This window comes from Hordeum vulgare, chromosome 6H (genome assembly GCF_904849725.1).
Source record: "Hordeum vulgare subsp. vulgare chromosome 6H, MorexV3_pseudomolecules_assembly, whole genome shotgun sequence".
NCBI lineage: Eukaryota > Viridiplantae > Streptophyta > Magnoliopsida > Poales > Poaceae > Hordeum > Hordeum vulgare.
The window spans coordinates 219,325,379-219,333,941 of NC_058523.1; positions in this window are offsets into that span (position 1 = coordinate 219,325,379).

The following is an 8,563-nucleotide window of genomic DNA, read 5'->3' on the forward strand; positions in this document are numbered from 1 at the left end:
TATAGCAGCGTAATGTAAAACATGCAAGTGTAATGTAGAGGAGTAAGGTAGGAAGATCAATTGCATGAGGCTGACACAACGATTTTTGGCATGGTTATGATAGGTGCCGCTATCGTACGTCCATGTTAGTGGAGACTTCAACCCATGGAGGGTAACGGCTGCGAGAGTCCACGGAGGGTCCACAAAGAAGGGCCTTGTCTATTCCACCATGACTTCCGTCCACGGAGGACTAGCCTTACTCACGATAGATCTTCACGAATTAGGCAATCTCCTTGCCCTTACAACCATCTTGGTTCAACTCCACAACACGAAGTAGGAGGCTCCCAAGTGACACCTAACCAATCTAGGAGGCACCACCCTCCAAAAGGTAAAAGATGTGGTAGATAATTGAACTCCTTGCTTTTGTGCTTCTAAAGATAGTCTGCTCAACACAAATCACTCTCTCATAGAATATGCATGGGTAGGAGATGTTGATTTGGTGGAAAGCAGTTTGGGGAGGCTAGAGATCAAGTTTGAAATGATAGAATTGGAATATCTTGGTTTGAACACATGAGTAGGTGGTTCTCTCTCAGAAAATGGATCTGGCAATGAAGTGTGTGTTTTGAGTGCTTCCCCCACAAACGAGAGGTGGGTGAAGGGGTATATATAGGAAGCAGCCGAAATCCAACCGGTACACACAAAAGGGAAAACTCGGTGACACGAATGTTGAAAACTCGGTGGTACCGATTAGCACAAAGGTGTGAACTTTTGAATCTCGGTGTGACCGATATATGAAACTCGGTGGCACCGAAAAGGTGATTAACGGTCAGATGGCCTAACTCGGTGGAACTCATACTCAAACTCGAAAATTCTGATTTTGCGTATCTTGGCAACAAAATGTTGGTCACACTGAACTTGGTAGCACTGACTTGGTTTCAGTTGCACCGATTTGGTGGGAATGCCTAGGGTTTCTGTCTGAGGTAATGTTCGGTGGGGCCTATATGGAATTGTTGGTGATACCGAATTTGTGAATGTGGAACTTAACAGAGTGGATATGTGGGAAAAATGTTTGAGTGTGTTGGTGGCTATCTTTGAGCATTTGAGTCATCAGTTCATTTTACTACCTCACCCCCTTTTCATAGTATTGGCTTTCCTATGGACTCAAAAGTGATTCCTCACAAATATAAAATGAAGAGTATTCTAGCTTGAAGCTCGAGCCAACATTGTTCCTTTCTTTCATCCAGGGACGTATCCACATAAACCTTAAGCCATAGCTCTCCATGGACTTTTCCTAAAATATCTAGGTCAAAGTGTTGGTCGAAGAGACAATGTATGTTGTCATGAATTATCAATATCACCATGGAAGAATATGTTCTTTCAATCTCCCCCTTTTTCGTAGTTGATGACAACATACAATAAAAGCTTCAAATAAATATAATCATAAGGATATGTCAGCTTCGAAAGAAATATGACTAGTACAAGCTCCCCCTAAAAGTGTGCAATCCATTTTAAAGGATAGTTGCTTTCGAATGCATGGGCACACACAAGGTAGAAGGACAAGATAATTCATAGACATCCTAGCTACATGCATCAAACATATGTAAATGAAGAAGTTCCATCTTCAAGACTCCCTCTTGCAAAGAGTATGTGCAAGATACAAGAGGTCATCATGAACAAGGATATGATGCATATACTTACCTTGAGGATCTTGAGCGTTTTGACATAGGAGTACACTTGGGAAGACAAATTGTAAAGGTGCAAAGAGCGTCAAAAATACCAAGAAATTGAAGACATATTGAAGATAGGTTTTGATAAAAGGATATGTCTCCAAAGAACAAGAACTTTTCTCCCCTAAAGATGAATATGTAAAGTTTCCTCCCCCTCCCCTTGAATCACAGCATGTAGATATTGGGAGCAGGAAGGGAAAATAAGTTCAAACCAGTAAAGCCATATTTATCTCTCAACCCCTTAATGTGTAAGGTTTTATACATCTCCCTTTAGGAACAAATATCTGACCTTAGTGTTGTTTCTCCCTCTTTGTATAAGCTTCTTGGTGATATTTCTCCCCTATAATAGGTTCATTGAATGGAAGATTCGATACTTTTATATGATATTTCTCCCCCTTTGGCATAAATTACCAAAAATAAGGTCGGAGGGTAAGGGCTCGTTGAGAGAAAGGGATCCTCGATACTTCTCTTTTTTCCAGGGCTCCTTGAATTTATCTTTTCTTCCCCTTTGGTATGTATAAGAGTTCCTTTAATTATCTCCTCCTATGTTAGGGATCCTAGATGATTCTCCCTCTTATATAAAGTGGAATCAATGAGGTGTTCTCCCCCTAAAATTTTCTTTCCGAAGAAATATTCGGAGCAATAATTTTGGTTAGAACTATCGGCGTCACCAAGGCAAAATTGTTTGGTAGAATCGAGTATGATATTGATCCCTCTTGGGTGAATTCGGTTGGACCGAGTTTCCCAATTCGGTGAAACCGAGTTACAATGATAGTCAACTCTTTAATAGAAAATTAGGCTAGTCGAAAGATTTGTTTCAAGATTCCAATTGTAAAAGAATGTACTAATTGAGAAAGAGAAACAAAAGTAAAAGAAAAAAAATATTTTTTTGTGTTGCTTTTTAGAAATATAAGATATATACATACATGTAGATGAGAGTTGAATGGTTTGAAGAGAGTGAAAGGTCAAATGTGAACCATACAATGATCTCCATCTAGATGTGGGGTAGTGAAAATGTCACCTATATTAGAGTATTTGACATGAGGAGTAAAGCAAGGATTCTTGATCTTAGGTCATACTCATCGTTAAGCACGAAATGGGGTTTCCATTTTTCGATTAAGCTTTTCAATGTCTTCATATCACTTGACTTGCTATACTCCATGAATTGGTGTAGAGCTTTATCAAGGATATGAGTACATACCTTTCAATGATGTTGATGACGTGGCATGTAGATGAACTTGTTGTCGGTGCTCAAAGTTGATGAAGATCATCTTGAGTTGGGAGCAATCCATGTCGTTTTGGTTCACTTTTCACCAAAAATGGTTAGTCATGCAAGGAGGACCATAATATATCCAAATGACCAGAGTGAATAAGTTCATGAAATGATAGTCAAGGATATGATTTTGTTGTCTTCTTCCTTCATCCTCGAAGATGGGTTGTTGATACTTGGCCATGTCAAGATTTATGTTGATTGGAATTGATGGCAATCTTGTGGTGTGTATTTCTTCCAAGTACCAACAAAAGGTTAGATGAAATACAAGGGAGCATAGTTTCCAAGATATAAGATAATCAAATCAATGGCATCAAGGAATAGGAAGTCAAGCTCGTGCCCTTGCATGCTTCCGAGTGAGTCTAGATCAAGTTTGAAGCATCTATGATGTTCAACTCACTCCTAAAATGACATAACACTTTCTCATCAAGTGGTTTGGTAAAGATATCAGCTAGTTTTTTTTGTCAGTATGAACATGCTTGAGATCGATATCTCCTTTAGCAACATGATCACGAATGAAATGATGTCGCACTTAGATGTGTTTTGCTCTTGAATGTTGCACATGATTATAGGAAATATTAATAGAAATTTCATTGTCACACAACAATGGAACTTTTATAACATGAATGCCATAATCCTTAAGCGTTTGAGTCATCCATAGTAATTGAGCACAACATGATCCTGGGGCAATGTATTCAGCTTCGACACTTGACAAGGGTATCGAGTTTTCTTTCTTGGATGTCCAAGAGACAAGAGATCTCCCAAGAAATTGACATGTACCCGAGGTGGATTTTCTATCAACCTTGTCTCCAGCATAGTTCATGTCGGAATAGCCAACAAGATTAAAAGAAGATCCCTTGGGATACCATATGCCAAAGTTTGGTGTACGTATAAGGTATCTCACTATCCTTTTCACAGCCAAAAGATAACACTCTTCCGGTGTTGCTTGATAGCGGGCACACATGCAAACACTTAGCATGTTGTCAGGACGGGAGGCACATAGATATAAAACTTATCCAATCATTGATCGATAAACATTTTGATCAACAGGTTTGTCCTCCTTAGTGAGGTCAAGATGTCCACTAGTAGGCATGGGGGTTCTCGTACCGTTGTATTCTTGCATGTTGAACTTCCTGATCAAGTCCTTGGTGTACTTGGTTCGCGTGATAAACATACCTTCCCTCGATTGTTTGATTTGTAATCCAAGGAAGTACTTCAGTTCACTCATCATAGACATCTCATACTTCTCTCACATCAGCTTTCCAAACTTTTCACTAAGATGTGGGTTAGTGGCACCAAAGATAACATCATCCACATATATTTGACAAACAAATAGTTCTCCATTAACTCTTTTAGTGAATAAGGTTGCATCAATTTTACCAATCTCAAAAACCTTTTCAATGAGAAAGTTCGTTAGGCATTTGTACCAAGCTCTAGGTGCTTGTTTAAGACCATATTATGCTTTACGAAGTTTGTAAACATGATCAGGTTTCTTAGGGTTCACAAAACCAGGAGGTTGTTTAACATAAACCGTCTCTTAAATTTCTCCATTGAGAAAGGCACTATTAATATCCATATGGTAAAGAGTTATATGATGGTGATTGGCATAAGCTAGAAGAATATGAATGGCTTCAAGTCTAGCAACAGGAGCATAAGTCTCACTATAGTCCATACCTTCGACTTGTGTGTATCCTTGGGCTATGAGACATGCTTTGTTGCATACAACTTGTCTGTCTTCATCTTGCTTGTTCCGAAACACCCATCTTGTACAAATGATATTCTGCTCGCCTTTAAGTTTTTCAACGAGTGTCCATACTTGGTTCCTCTCGAAGTTGTGTAGCTCTTCGCGCATAGCATTCGCACAATCTGGATCTCGAAGAGCTTATTCTACCTTCAAGGGTTCAATATTAGATATGAAATAATAATGCTCACATAAGTTAGCTAATCGATATTTAGAGCGAGTGATTGTCCTGTTTTTCATGTCACCGTAGATTTGTTTCAACGAATGATCTATGTCCACTCTTGCTCTAATTCTTGACAAATTCTTCTTGTTGGATGGAGGAGCTTCTTATTCATCATCTTCATCATCTTGAGTGTTGTCGTTGACGTCATCATCTCCTTGGGGTGGTGGTGAGGAATGTTGAGGTGGATCATCACGATGTACTTTTTCCTCTTCTTCATCATGTCGTGTACCGCTTGTGGAATCTTCCATGTCATTTTGTGGTTCACCTTGACGCGAAGAGGGAGCTTCCATTTGAGTTGATGAAGTACTTTCCTTCACCTCCATGGGACGAATCTTGCCAATAGACAAATATTGGCACGACTTGCAAACTATTAGTCTCATCAAACTTTACATCTACCGTCTCTTCAACTTTTTGAGTGAAGTTGTTGTAGACATGGTAAGCGTGAGAGTTTGATGTGTAACCAAGAAGGAAACCTTCATAAGATTTATGTGCAAATTTGGACCGACAATGCTTATCTAGAATATAGCACTTAGAGTCGAATACCCGAAAGTATCCAACTTGGGGTTTGTTACCGGTGAGTAGCTCGTATGCTGTTTTACCGAGAAGCTTGTGCAGGTAGAGTCGGTTTATGGCATGGCAAGCTGTTTCCACGGCTTTTGGCCAAAAGTGTTTTGGAGTCTTCTATTCATCAAGCATCGTTCTCGCCATCTCTATGAGTGTCCGGTTTTTCCTCTCAACAAATCCATTTTGTTGAGGTGTGTACGTCACCGAGAACACATGTAAGATACCTTCTTCATCAAGAAAAGTATACACATTAGTGTTCTTGAACTCCATTCCGTTGTTGCTCCGAACCTTCTTGATCTTCACATCAAACTTGTTTTGAGCTTTCCGAGCAAAGTACTTGAAGATCTATGTACCTGTGACTTATCATTGAGAAAAAACACCAACGTAAATCTGGAAAAATCATCAACAACGACTAAACCATAAGAATTTCTACCGAGATTGTTGTTAGTAGTGGGACCAAAGAGATCCATATGAAGCAACTTGAAGGATCTTCTTGTGGTCATGATGTTCTTCACGGGATGACTTCCACCAACTTGCTTTCCTGCTTGACAAGCACTACAAAGTCTATCTTTGTCAAAGATAACATCTTTAGCACCAAGAATATGATCACCTTTGATAAGTTTGTCAAGATTACGCATACCAACATGTCCAAGCCTTCTATGCCATACCAACCTTTAGAAGATTTTGCGATTAGACATGTACGGGGTTTGGATATCTTAGAGAAATCAACAATTTATAGATCACCCCTACGGAATGAAGTAAAGACGATGTTATGATTGCCTCTACGAAACACTCGCCATTCAATTTTCGGAAATAGCACATTGAAACCAAAGTCTGCTAGTCTAGATATGGAAAGAATATTGTAGCCAAGGGATTCTACAAGCATGACATTCTGAATGGAACTGTCATGCGATACGACCACCTTACCAAGACCAAGTACCTTACCTTTGGAGTTGTCTCCAAAAGTCACATACTTCCAAGGTCCACGGTTTGGTGTAATCTCGTGAAACATGTCTTTATCTCCGGTCAAATGATCGGTTCATCCACTAGCGAGAACCCACTCCTTTGTACCGATCATGTAGTCTTTAAGGTTAGCCATAAGACTAAGGTTCCTCATGGTCTTCTCATATTCGATGCCAAGCTATTCATCTTCATTGTACTAGCCATTCGCCACATTGTCATCATAGGATGAAGTTCCCTCATCATAAGAAAAAAGAATTTCATCAGAAATTTGACTATGACAATGTTCATGTTTATGCATTCGAATGGCTTCAACAATGTTATTGTTAATAGTAATGACAACTCCTTTAGCACGCATGAGGTCACGAAGCTCAAATATGACTTCATTGAAGTTAGGATCGGTCGGCTTCATTTTGTGAAAAGCAATGTATTTGTGGAATAAGATATGACGATTTCTCAAGGAATATTCTGGATATCTTTTCTGTAAGACTTTACACAAGGTATGAGAACATTTCTTAGTAAACCTCTAATGACAAGATTGATAGTGTTAAGGTTACCAAGCATATTAACTTCATCATCATGACAAGGACGTATGGGGTAAATGTGTCGGATTTCGGGCTTCGCAAAACCCTAAAGATTTGAACTCGGTGGCGAGTATGAAGATCTCTCTAGGCTCGCCCCACCTAACTCGCTACTCGCCGGGGATGGCAAAGAAATCACTCGATGGTGAGGAAGACACAGAACACGATAGTTTACCCAGGTTCGGGCCACTGGGAAGCATAATACCCGAGTCCTGCTTTGGTGTATGACCTCTCGTGGAGGTTGGTGGATGAACTAGTAGAGTTTTTGAGGGCCTTCGGAGGCTAGGTGGCCTATGTGCGGTGTTGGTGGGCAAAATGAATCAATCGGGGTGGATCAGATTAGATCCCCCTCTACAAAGTATCTGATCCTCTATATATAGTGGCAGTCCGGGTCCTCTTCCCTTTTTGTTTCGGTGGGAAGGGATCCCACAATGGCCAATTTTGAAGGGTAACACGGGAACATGCTCCCCCTGCCCAAACGTGGTCTTCGCTTGCAAAGTGACTGTCAGCGCAGCAGGGTCGGCTCCAGGGATGACGTTCGTCCTGCTGGCGGGTGGCGACGGCTTTGTTACACCAAGGAGGGAAACCTTTGGAAGATGCCTTGGGAACCCTGGTATGTCCTTGCCTGTTTTTCACTAAAGGGGAAACTGCTCCGCCCTGCAGCATGTTGCTCGCCTGTCCTTCCTACACGTCATCCTTGACTCCTCAGGCTGGGCCTCACCTCGGAATAGCCGCCGCTCCGGAGTGGTCCTGAGGAGCCCCCCGCGCGTCTTGAAGCTCCTCCTCCTTGCGAGCTTGGACCCTCGCGGGGCTTGGACCCTCGCGAGGGCCTTGCCTTGAGGGTTGCCGATGAAGTGGGCCAGCCATGGCCATAGGCAGGCAGGTCTGGGTACACCCATTCTTAGAACACCGATAGTAGCCCCCACGCCCAAGGTGCGCCTGGGCTAGCCTCCCAGCGAAGCCTTGAGGGCGGCCCGAAGCGCCGCAGGCCCATAACGCCTGCGGGCCAGGTCTGGCGCGCATCACGTGGCTGATGTCGGGTTCCCCTTGCCTTTTGTCTCTGCTAGAGTAATCAGGAGTCTGACTTGTTGCGCTGGTCCATTATTGCTTTCTTTCTCCCAGACTCTCTCTTTATCCTTGGTCTCCAACTCCAACCGGCGTCTCCCAGATCCAGCGCAGCGCTGCTCCCTTGCCAGTTCGGTGATGGCGCCCGCCGGCAAGAAGAAGCAAGAGGCGCAAGGTCCTGCCCCGGCTCCTCCGCTCCTGGAGTGCGCCCTCTCCAAGGATGTGGATCTCGCCCCCGTGCTTCCATCGACTGCGGCCGAGTCCAACAAGCACGGGCGGACCCTGATCTAGCCTGGCGCCATAGAGAGGTGGCCCGCGTCAGAGGTGGTGTAACCCTTCTTCCTCCATAGCGTCTTCGTCTGGCTGGTGCCGCCTTTCTCCTCAGTCTTCACCGCCATCCTGATTCACTACGGGATTGAGGCCCTTCATCTCCAGCCCAACTCCATTTTGCTC